We start from the raw sequence: 12,687 nt of genomic DNA, 5'->3' as shown, positions 1-12,687 counted from the left end.
AGGTACTGGTTAGATAGTATTACAGCATTATATTGGATTCAGAATCGCGGTGAGTGGAAACAGTTTGTTAGACATAGAGTAAATGAAATCTTAGCAATAACACAAAAGGAGATGTGAGGACATTGTCCAGGAATGGAAGATCCCGCTGATTTAGGAAGCAGGGGAGTGTTTGCGTCGAAGATACAAGAGCAATCACTTTGGTGGACAGTACCAAGGTGGCTGAATAGCGTAGAAAGAGAATGGCCGCAATCAGAGGTAGGCATGACTGGGGAGAGTAAAGAAGAAGAAAAGCGGACGGCACTATTAGTAGTAGATACTAACGAAGAAATAGGTATCAGAACGTGATCTCTATGGAGAGATACAGTAGGGTTGAGAAATTATTCCGTGTGACGGCATGGGTCACACGGTTTGTCAGGAATTTGATTGCTAGGATCAAAGGGAAGCATGAAGATTTAACCTTAACGGAATTAGTGAGTCAGGAGATAAGTAAAGCAGAAAAACTTTGGTTGAAGGCTTCACAAAACAGGTGGAAGAAGGAGGATAAGTTCAAGCATTTAAAGGTACAACTCAAGGTTGTAGAAGAAGTTTACTAAAATGTCAGGGTAGGCTAGCAGAATCAGACTTGGAAGAGGAAACGAAGTTTCCAATCTTATTACCAAAGGAAGGTAGATTGACGGAATTAATAGTTGAGCATTGCCACAAAAAGGTACATCATAGCGGAGTTAGGGCAACTTTAGCAGAAATAAGGTCAAGGTTATGGATTGCACAAGGCAGACAGAAGGTAAAATCAATTCTCAACAAATGTGTCGTGTGTAAGAAATTAGAGGGTAAACCATATAATAGACCTAACAAATCAAACCTTCCGGCATTCAGAGTAGAGCAAGTGGAACCATTTTTGAAGGCAGGGGTAGATTTTGCTGGACCCCTATATGTGAAGAATACATCAAGGGGGACATACAAAGCATACATCGCATTGTTTTCCTGTTGCGTAACTAGAGCCATACATTTAGACCTAGTTAAAGATTTGTCTGCGGATGAATTCATGAGATGTCTTAGACGATTTTCAGCTAGAAGGGGGACCCCATCATTAATGGTATCAGACAATGTAAAAACATTCAAAGCAACAGTCAAGACTTTAGAAAACCTCTATAATAATGCAAGTGTACAAGGGTATTTGGGAAACAATAGGATAGAGTGAAAATTCAATCTAGAAAGAGCTCCCTGGTGTGGTGAATTTTATGAAAGGATGGTTAGGTCAGTGAAGTGGTGCTTGAAGAAGGTATTAGGAAATGCTAGGTTGACGTTTGACGAACTACTGACAGTGATGGTAGAAATTGAGGCAACATTAAATTCTAGGTCATTGACTTATATGTACGACGAGGTGGGTAGTGAACCACTAACTCCGTCGCATTTGGTGACGGGAAGACGGTTGTTGTCCATGCCAAACGAAGGGTCTGGTGAAGAGGAGTCTGATGAGGGTTACTGTAAAAAACGGCATCAGTTTTTGAGTAAAAAAAAAATGCATTTCTGTAATAGGTGGCGTAAAGAGTATTTGATTGGTTTAAGAGAGTTTCATAAGCAGGACAAGGACAAATGCTATTAGGGTAGTAGAGAAGGGAGATGTCGTGACTGTTTATGAGGATAATGTCAAAAGAGGAAATTGGAAGACAGGTGTAATAGAGGAGCTGTTTTTAGGGAGAGATAAGGTGGTAAGAGGAGCTAAAAGTAGTTAACTAATGTATATATATATATATATATATCATCGCAGGCTCAAGTTTTTTTATTATAAAATGTATTATGTTTAAAAATAGTCATAATACATCTTATAATAAAAAAAACCGGGGGGATCGTTTCTGGGGCAGTCAGCGGTAGTAAACATAAAAATAGAGGTGAGCCTGTGATAATATACATATATATATTAGAAAAGTGAATAAGAGTAATAGAAAATATATAAACAAGAAGATTTTATAAAAAAAGATATATTTCAAATACAATACAAAATAATTACATTGATGAAAGTCCAAAGTCCAATTTTTGGAATGATAATATGGAAAGTCCAAAGTCCAATTTATTGATGATACAAATTGTCTCGCAACAATGCTTCATCCACAACATAAAATCGATAAAAGGACTCAAATAATTCACCAAATTCATTATCGGACCAATACCACTTAAACCAATTTTGCAATTGATCACAAAGACATGTATGAAAACTTGACTTCGTTGGTATGTTACCCATTCTAAATTTTGCCAAAGTCCAATTTATTGATGATATAAATTATTTCGCTTTAATACAAGGTCCACAAGAAAGAATCTCAAATATGACTCTGTCTTTTCACCAACTTCTTCGTCCCAAAACCAATTAATCCAATCTTCTATTTGTACACAAACGCATGTAAAAGAATTTGTAGAAGATGGTATGTTACACATTGTGTGGTTTAGTATTTTCTCTTGTATTTTGTCTTGACGCATATATCAGTTTCTTTGACATCGTGCTTCTTTGAACATATGGGATATAATGACGTAAAGTCAAAATACGTCTTCAATCGATTGCAAATAGCAATATATTCATCTTCGCGTCTTGATGTATATATAAGTTTCTTCGGCATCATGTAAATAATACCATGAAAGCAAACCTCACATTGGTTTTTTTCTTTATTTTTCTTTTTTTATAAGTACCAACTTCACAACATTTTTACCCAAATAAATTTATTTTAAATTAATAAAAAAAATCTTTTTCTGTCTTTTTTTCTCACTTTATATCTTTTTCTACTTTTTCATACAATTCTTTTATATTGAACTCAAATTCCATTCTTAGATGATTTATAAATTCATCAATTTTCTCTGTAAGTTTTTCTTCAATTTTTTTTATTTCTCCATTTATTAGTGGTATTATTTTGTTAAATTCAGAAAAAACTTTTGAATCTACAGAAGATTCAATTTCACAATAGATACATTTTGTACATATTGATTGCTTACATCTTTTTAGAGGAGAAATATGGTGTGAATTAAAATTATTAAATTCACGAAATGTCGGCGGCTTTCCATATGAAATATTTCCAAATCCACCTTTATTTTTGGAAGGGTAATCATCATTTTTTTCCATCTTTTTTATTCAATACCAATGTGGTTATCTTCCCTACATTGATATTAAGGATTTATATATTGCACTTTTTTAGCAAATAAATAAAAAAAATTTAACCCTACTTATCTTTTATTGTAAAAACATATTTCTTATTTTTATAAAAATTGAATTTCACTTTTTAATCATATCTTTTTTTTTTTAAAAATATTCGCATTTCTTACCTTTTTTATCACCCTTTTAATGTGAAATCTCCAATAAAAGATTTATTTTTGATTTGAGTGTTTTGCTGTCTAATTGATAATGACGAAATCTTCAAATGAAAGTATTACTTTTATATTTGAGCGCTATGAAGATTTTGATGAAGAAAAGATTTAACTCAAATTATTATGAAATCAGAATATATTTCTAAATTCATTGATGGTGGTGGGATGATTATTTTTAATAAAGAAATTGAAGATGGAAGAAAATTTAATTTGAAATTATGCAATGAAGGCATGCTAATCACCGAAAAAGATAGTATTGACGTATTTATAGAAAAAATGGATGACTACTTTTATTATCATGATGAAAAAGAATTTTATAAGCATATTACACAATTGGAGTTAATTAAAGTATTTTATAAAAATATTATTGAAAAAATTGTAATAGTAACTATATGATATATATAAGATGGTAAAAGTACCGGATATTGCATAATATAATTTCTTACTGGTAATATGACTGTTTTGTACAGAATTATTGTATTAATTGCTGAAATTTCGAAAAAATGGTTGCGGTCTTCAAATGTAAATTTAATATGGATAAAGTATTATATATATCACCGCAGTCATCAAGTGACAACCAGATCACTTCAGTTTTTCCAGATGATGTAGAAGATATATTTAAGAAGACGAAGTCTGATTGACATTTGAGTGTTAGATGTTTAGTATCATTTCTTGCTGGTGATAATGGCGGATTGGCGAAGTATAACTATAGTATTCTTAATTGATGATGACTTTATTTCGAATAAAGTGTTTCTATCTTCAGATGTCATTTTGAGTTGGAAAAAGCAGTGCAGGGTTTTTGATGTTATTGATGAATGTCAAGAAGATAATTTAAGTATGATTTTTGATGCAACTGAAAAGAAATATATCTTGGAACAAAAACCTCTTATTGAAGCATTTATTAAAGTATTAAAAAACTATTTGAATGAAAATGATGATAATCATTAACATTTTGAACAAATGAAAGTACTTATGAACAGTAATGTTGAAAAAATAATTTCCTATGTAGCTGAATAGGTGAAGATGTGTGTATATATATAACATACCCTTCCATGTAAAAACAGATTGATGGAAAAAATGTCTCGGATACAGAAGTATCAATGTATGTTTACAAATTGTATACACTCTAAAAAAACTGTTCTTTTTATTTTAAATGTTATGAAAGATTTTATCCATGTCATTATTGTCATAATAAAGATCATTTTTGCAATAAAAATGTCAATCCAAAAGATATTTCCTGGATAATGTGTAATTATTGTGGTTTTGAGCAAGGAATTCAACAATATTGTATCAAGTGTAAAAAAAAGTTGGCTGATATTTTTGTGGTAAATGTAAGGTTTACGATAATTATTCGAAAGATCCTTATCATTGTGTAAAATGTAGTGTTTGTAGAATTAAATTACATAGATCATTTCATTGTGACGCTTGTGGATTGCGTTTCGAAAAGGAAAAGGGAAGAAATCAATATCATATATGTAAAAGCGAACATGTTCAATGTATGATATGTTTGGAAGATACATTAACTGGAATCGGAATGTTAAAATGTGGTCACAAAATACATTTTGATTGTTTGACACAATTATTATTACAAGGATTTTCTAACTGTCCGATATGTAGAGCTGAATTATTAACACCAACATAAATTCCATCAATTAGGCGAGCCTCTTTAAGACCCGTGTCTGGTACAAACTGATACTACCCTCAATAAAATGCAAAAATATGAATTTTTTATTATATGAAGTATTATATAAAGTATTAGATGAAGTATTTACAAATTGATGTATATAAACGAATTTTAAGACATTTTTCTAAAAAATACTCCATTGTGTTGTTTAAATTAATTTCTTGGTTGAGTTCTTTTAATTTATCAAGTAATTTTTTTCTTCTCTCAAATAGATCAATTAAAAAATTTGCTTCTTCCTCATTTTTACATATGATATTTCCTTTTATAAGTGAATAAAATTGTCTATTAACACAATTTTGTCCATTGTTAAAAGATAACATATTACAAGAGTGTTCGGGATTTTGAGCGATTTCGTTGTTGTATTCTTCAAGTTTTTTTTTGGTCGGACGTCCTCTCTTTTTTTTATACTTTCACTAGTATCCATTAATTGTCTTTTTTTCCCTATCCATTCATTAAGATTATGAGGAGGACTTGTAAATACTAGATTGAGATGAGCAAATACTTGATCTTGATTCATTTGTTCAGGAGGAGGAGATGTATTTCCTTGATTTTGAGTCACAGTATTATTATTATTAGGAGGAGTTGTAAATCCTTGATCTTGATTAAATTCAATGTCTCCAAGTTCTCTTAAAAAAGTGCGCGGTGTGGGGACATTGTAATTCAAGAAAGACATCGTGTTTGGTGACATCATATTTGTAGTTGTGATTGGAGACATAATATTCATAAGAGTTGTATTTTTTTTAGTAAGGAATCTTTTGTTGAATAAACATTATTAATTATTGGTAAAGGAGATGATTTTTGAATATTATCGTTATAAGTATTCAAAGGACTTTTACCATCACTCTTTTCTGCTGTATCTTCATCCATGGGTTGTGGAGAATCTGGTGATGATGATGTACGATTTTGATTTTCGATGCAACTTGTCTCAGAATTTGTCTCGTTATTTGTCTCAGTATTTATCCAATTCGGTATGGGTGTTTGTAGAGAAAGATATTCATTATTCTCTTGAAATTGATTTTCTTCTTGAAAATGAATTTCTTCTTGATTTTTTTTTTCCTTTTAACTTTTTTTCTTTATTTTTTTTTATAAACATGTCGAAGCGATTTTTGTTTCTTTTATTACTCAAATAAAGTAAAAAATCTTCATATGACACGTTTGATTCCATTTTTTCTTTATAATAAAGAAATTTTTAACGAGTAAGCTCTTATGTACTAACCGAATTTGATATAAAAAATCGTATTTCCTTTCATTTAATCTATTTATGGTACGATTACCCTTGGTTGAAATTACCACATGCCCTTGGTTGTATTTGGCACAACCTGATGCTATTTTTTGCTTGAATTTAGAATATAACCTTGACTTTTCAAGTTGATTGACATTATTGAGTGTCTAGAAGTTACTAATTGAGATGTTTTGCATTTTTTGACGTCAATGAAGAATTACTACATGTTTTTATTACTATATATGGTCGTTATATGCATGATAATCTTGAGCGCTTCATATTTGCATTGCTTAAATTTTTTTGGTTTTTTTAACACCTTTGCGCATATATAAAAGACTCGTTGTTTGAAATTGTATGCATTGAAGAACTAATGAACGTGTCATATATTTGTTAAGTTTGTTTTATAAAATGGCATCACAAGAATCAATTGCAACCACAACACACATTTCAAGACCAATTGCATCTGAAGATGAAAGTCCAAACACATCGTATTGCCCATCACACATTTCAACTCCAAATACATCTGAAGATGAAAGTCAAAACACATCGCATTGGCTCAAAAGAAAATTTTATTATATAGCTGATGATGATGATGATGTAAACATCGAACGTAGCGAAAATTATAAAAAACTTACCGAATTTAGAAAACAAATACTTGACTTGCAGAGTGAATTAGAAGAAACGAAAGAGAAGCTAACGCAAAATGAAGCAGAAATTAGCGAATTTTCAAAAGAAATTCAAGCTTTAAAAGATGAATTAAAAAAAAGAAAGAGCAAAATGAAGTAAACCATATTGAATATTTAAAAGATGTTCAAGTTTTACAAGATGAATGCGATTGTTTAAACAATTCGTTAACTGATTATGAAAAAATAAAAGAAAATACTCAAGTAAAGTTAATATTAGCACAAGCTAAGTTGGATGAAGAACTTCAAAGTGATGAAATATAGTTCATATAACAATTTAATGTATCACATCAAAAATTTTGTTTAGACGATTAACATGCAGTTTTTTTTCATTGTCAGACATGTCAACATCTAAAAAAATAAATTTTAAATAATCTTTAGATTTTCTTATTACTTTTTCTTTTTTTCTTCTTTCTTCTTCTTCTTTTTGTGTTTTATGTAGTTCATATAATTTTAAATCGTGTTCTAATACTCTTTTTTTTTGTTTGATGATTTCTTCAAATTGATTTGATTCTTTTTCAATAAAGTCTATCCTCTCGTCGCAAACCTCTTTCCAAATATGACTGTATATTTTAATATATTTTCTATTGCGTTGTTTATTTTTTTCTTCGCGTCTTTTGTATCGTAATACTCTTTCTTTTTGGCATTTTCCCATCTTTTCTTTGTTTGCTTTCACCGTTTTTTTCTCACTGTCTTCGCGATAAGTGTATGCTTGCAAGTGAAGTAAACTAAATAAATGCTTGAATTTTATATATCAAATTTTTGCGCAAATATAACCTTTTGACCCCGGTGAAACATACTGTTGTTGCGTTTACTTGTTTCACATATGTTAAAACCTACGATTTTTGTCATAAAATAAACCGCATCGAGTTTTCAATACATTAATGTATTGAAAAAAATTTGCATTTACATTTTATAATAAAACTTATATTTTCGATTTTGTTGAAGCTAGCAGTATCAGAATCCATGATCACCCATATGATAATTGCTTAATAGATGTGATGACAGCAAACGGATTTTGTTTGAGATATTATAGGTATTCTCTCGATTTTATACAATTCTGTTTTGAATTTAGGTGTGAATCCATGTATTAAAACATGTGATTTTAATCACATCACAATTCGCTTTGATTATTAAATTCATTAAAGCGTCGAAAACGATTTTTTGCATCTTTGTTTAATGCAAAACGTATATTTTCGATTTTGTTGAAGACAGTGTCAGATTGTACCAGTTACAGATATTGAAAATAATTGCTTAACAGATGTGATGACAGCAAAGTATTAGTATTCTCTCGAGTTTACAATTCTGTTTTGAATTTAGACGTGATTTTATGTATTAAAACATGCGATTTTTGACAAAACACAAATCGTTTTGATTATTAAATACATTAAAGAGACGAAAACAGTTTTTTGTATCTTGCTTTAATACAAAACGTTCATTTTCGATTCTGTTGAAGTCAGTGTCAGATTGTACCAGTCACAGATGTTTCATTGATATTTAATTGATATGATGACAGTAAATGGGTTTGTTTGTGTTCTCGAATATTCAAGGGCAACTAGCAAACAAAGACACAGTGTACTGAGATGTAGATACGAACGTTCAAGGTGAAACGGAAACAAAGGGTATTTTGTTGTAACGAGAGTATTTAAGAACGCGTAAATATCACAACTGCATTGACGTTTCTCAAGCTCTGTTGACGTTATCTTGTTGGAAATCGGCTGGAATCTTGTTGGAAATCGTTAATCTCTCGCTATTTGTTGAGGAGAAACTTGTACTGGTAAGAATTTAATGTTATTTCCCTTTATTTACGACCTAAATTTTTAATATTGCATTAACGTTTGTCTAGTTACATTTAAGTCTGTTTTACTTGAGAGTCTTCCAAATGCGTTTATTTACGAGCTAGTTTTTAATAACGCAATTGTTTTTTTCTAGTTACGTTAAAAAATCTGTTTATTGGAAAGCGATATATTAAAAGCGAAAGAATTATATCATCAGTGAGTTGGACTTTGGTAAAATTTAGAATAGGTAACGTATCAACTAAGTCAAGGTTTTATTCATGTCTTTGTTTACAAATGAAAGATTGGCTTAACTGGTTTTGGGACGATGAATATGGTGAAAAGTTTGAATGCTTTTTCCGATTCTTTATTGTGGATGATGTATTGATGCGAGACAATTTGTATCATCAGTAAATTGGGTTTTGAACTTTCCATATTATCATTTGAAATTGGACTTCGGACTTTCATGAATGTAATTATTTTGTGTTGTATTTGAAATATGTCTTTTTTTTATGAAATATACTTGTTTCTTCCAAATACTATTCCGACAGACTATACGTTATTTGAAATAAAGTTAAGAATTTAATAGTATTTGCTTTTATACACGAACTAATTTCTTTTCTCTAGCTACGCTAAATTCTGTTTATTGACGACTCTTCCAAATACAAACGCGAAGACTTTACGAACCAATTTCTTAATATCACAATTGCATTAACGCTTCTCTAACTACGCTAAAGTCTGTTTATTGGAAGGACTATTCCTTAGTTTGAAATAAAGGTAAGTATTTAATATTATTTGCTTTTACTTACGAAGTATGATATTATTTATGGAAAAAGTATAGATGATCACACGGTATAGAAAACGATTAATGGGTCATTTGAAAGAGTATTTGCATCAAATGATGAAATATCATACTGGATTTTTATTATAAAATGTTATTGTAAAGACGTATATCAATTACCCACAGAATTTTTAATGTGGGTGAAAAAACAATTTATTATAAAAGTTAGATGATATGAAAAGAACTTTTATGATATTAAAGATCTAAAGCTTTAAATATTTTTATTTGCATAATCCAAAGAATCAGGGTACGGGTTTTACAAAAGTATAAGAGATTTTTATGTTAATTTTTTGCTAGGAAAAAATTATGGGATATTTCGAAAAAAATAGAGTTATGAATTTATTTAAAGAACTATGCGAAAGTAAATTTCAGAACTGTCAAAAGTGCTATTATTGTGTAAGGTTCAAGTTAACCTTAGCAAAATTAATACTGGAGTATATTGAAGCTGATTTCTTTCATTTTATCCGTGGAGAGATACAAAGAAAGGATCATTTTCGAATTAAAGACAAATTTGTATTAAAAATATTGAAAAAAGGAAATATCGATTGTACTTTATTAAACCCAAACGGTTTGTTGAATAAAATTTATACGGGTTTAAAAAAAGACAGAAATAATGATATTGAAGAAGAAGACAATTATATGGAAGAGGACAGTGATAAAATTGATTTTAATAAAAAGAAAGGTCAGAAAAGAAAAATAATATCTGGCAAAAAAGCTATGAAGCGAGTCAAACTAAATTAGTGATACTTTTTTTTTATTAGAAATTTTTTGGAAATTGAATAATGGATAAACATTATATCAAAAGTCATGTGCTGTTATAGATCATAATGGATATATATTTTGTCTTGTGGGACATTTTGGTGGACATACTTGTAATTTTTATTATAATCAATATAAACCCAGAGTTGATATTAACTCTAACTATACAATGTATATCAATGAATATGCTATTAAAAATCAATTGTTTCATTTTTAAATGTTTTTTTTTAATTTTTGTTGTTTTTATTAGTATTTCTTTGCAGATAACATAGTGGTAAAGAAATTGGCTATATTTGATACCGTTTTTTGTGTATTTTACCCATTACATAACCTCGAAAGAAATAACGTTTATTATAAATTTTTTTTATAGTTCAACAATATGGATTTTTTATCTATTCAAGTATTTGCCATTTTATTGAAGGAATATCCCGAACATCCATTGTTATATCTGTTGCATTTTGTATGCAGTTATTTATTAAAATTGAAAAGATATCCGTCGCTAATGAAAGTGCTTAAAATTAAGCCGACTGTAGAAGATTTAAAATATTCGCTTTATTTTAAATCTTTTTCAAATGATGAAAAATTCAAATCCGTCAAAAAAATGTAGATTTCATTGAATTTCTATATGGAACAGTAGGGATAATACGTTGTTGGGAGAATGAAAATACCGAACATCTTTATTTAATTTCGAGTTATTGGTTACCTAAAGTTTATATGCAACATAAAAAAATATTATTATTTAATGAAAATTTTTGTTGCAGATATTATTTTAATGTAGATAAACAAATGAATAGAATTTTATATGATTATTTCAACATTTATTTGCATGATTCTCAGGTTGTAAAAAAAGATAGTTTTCATTTAGGTTTAGAGTGTAATACGTTATATAGATATTTTTTTCAACATCTTAGTGATGTAAAAATTTATATATCTTGTAAAAAATTTTTTAATACAATTGAAAAAATAAAAATGAAAAATGTAAATAAAGATGTAATTTATAATTTTTTAATAGAAAACAAAATTTATACGGATTATGCACAACATATATTATCTTGTAAATATTGTAATATATTGTTTGATGATTTTATAACTTTACTTGTTATAAAATGCAAACAATTAGGAAAACCTAATTTTACATAAACAACACGTAGTTTTTTAACGTTTGAACAATTGGGATTAATATTTGATAGCGATCCTAATTTTCATACGTCAACTTGTGATGATATTTTATTAATTTTAAAAAAAATGGACTTGATAGATACGAATTATTTTTTCAAATTTTAATGGAAATAATTAATTAAATACAAATTTTCTATTTTTTCTATTTTCATTCATCATCGTCTTTAAATATCCATATTTCTTTTGTTTTATTTTTTTATTGATCCTCTTATACAATAATTTTCCTTTTTCTTTTTCTTTTACACATTTTTTGTTTCACAAGAAAAAAATTATTCCTTATTAATTTATTATTTAAATATTTTTTAACAACTCCGCCGGTTATAGCTGGAACAATACCCTTTAATGCCAATCCTGCTAGTCCACCAATAATTCCTCCTTTTGTGCTTTTTTCTATATTTTCTTTTTTAATTTTTTCGTTTCTTTTATACATTTTTTATTTTATTTTTAAAAAAGAATAAATAAGTAAAATAAATAGTAAGCAATTCAATAAATATATGCATGGAAACAATATCTGTTTATTTATGCAGAAGTAGTACAATTGTTATAACATATATATAGATTTTTACAAAATCACATTTTAAATTTCTGAAATAATATTTTTTAAAATTACAAAAATGGGAGACGTCAAAGAGGAGGAGACGACAAAAGGAGGATTTATTAAATTTTCTAAAATTCGCAATACACTTAAATCTGGATTTAAAAAGCATTAAGTAAAAAACATTTAGCTAAAATCTGCAAAAGCTGCCAGAGCTATAGCAAAATCAGGAATACTGGTTCTAAAGCAAAAAAATTTGTAAATTCACCCTTAATGGATAAAGCATTTGAAATTGCAAATAATCAATTGGGTAAAGGTGCATATAGAGGTCAGATGTATGTAAGAGGTAAAAGAAGAAGAGGTGAAAAAGGAGGAATATTACCTGTATTAATGATATTCTATTAATCAAAGGAAATCACTAATTAAATTGATCTAAATAAAGTCAATAAAATAAAAAAAAATTTATATTTTAATACGAAAATCTAGCAAATAACCTGAAATACTGTTAGATTTACAAATTATAAAATAAATTAATTGGAAATTAATGGTATAATGTTAAATGCATAAATGGTCAATTAATATGATTAATCATTTATTTAACTGCATAAACATTCATTGACATTAATTTCAGAGAAAACATGGAATATTACAATTGACTTCA

General features: G+C 28.6%; 1 protein-coding gene and 1 long non-coding RNA gene across 2 annotated transcripts in view; both read left to right on the top strand.

Moving 5' to 3' along the window:
• LOC124436079 overlaps nt 1-12,687 on the top strand; it is an 87,522-nt gene that overhangs the window by 30,774 nt on the left and 44,061 nt on the right. The gene's annotated exons all lie outside the window — the stretch shown is intronic.
• LOC124437515 lies at nt 9,356-10,530 on the top strand. The gene is made up of 2 exons (XR_006945748.1): nt 9,356-9,489; nt 10,315-10,530. It is a non-coding gene; the product is annotated as an uncharacterized LOC124437515 (long non-coding RNA).

Source organism: Xenia sp. Carnegie-2017, unplaced genomic scaffold (genome assembly GCF_021976095.1).
Source record: "Xenia sp. Carnegie-2017 unplaced genomic scaffold, XeniaSp_v1 HiC_scaffold_16, whole genome shotgun sequence".
Classification (NCBI taxonomy): Eukaryota; Metazoa; Cnidaria; class Anthozoa; order Malacalcyonacea; family Xeniidae; genus Xenia; species Xenia sp. Carnegie-2017.
Note: the sequence above shows the minus strand (reverse complement) of the source record. Positions and strands in the feature narration are given on the sequence as shown.